Here is a 525-nt window from a genome sequence, read left to right as displayed (position 1 = left end):
AAGAGCACGTAGTAATAGAAAATAACTTCTTAATGCGCATATTCCACTTCATGACAGACATCACTAGTACTTGAAATCAAATCTGTGCCGTGTGTATTCAGCAATGACGTGTGTGGGAATGACCCTGTGAAATTTAATATAATAGTATCTCTTAACTTTTGGCTCAGTTTGTGTGCGAGGTGGGGGGGGGGCATCATTATTAAATAAACAGAAAATGTGTGCGGAAGGAAAGAAATTACAATGGCATCGGTGTTGCTGAAGATGTAAAGGAAACGAAAATGCATCCTATGTCAGGGCCGGACTAGGCGAAGAGGAGGGGGGGGGGGTTTGCCAGCGGTGGCCCAGGGGGATGTCCCCCTGGCAGCAGGGGCGGATCAGTTCATTTTATGGGTGTTTTTTTTCAAAAGTATATTGTGAAGATATGGGTGTGAAGGCGCGAAGCGCCGAGCTGACGGCGCGAAGCGCCTAGCTTGCTAGGGGGGTCCGGGGGCATGCCCCCCCGGAAAATTTTGAAAAAGAGGATGC

This window comes from Littorina saxatilis, linkage group LG11, assembly GCF_037325665.1.
Source record: "Littorina saxatilis isolate snail1 linkage group LG11, US_GU_Lsax_2.0, whole genome shotgun sequence".
Classification (NCBI taxonomy): Eukaryota; Metazoa; Mollusca; class Gastropoda; order Littorinimorpha; family Littorinidae; genus Littorina; species Littorina saxatilis.
Note: the sequence above shows the minus strand (reverse complement) of the source record.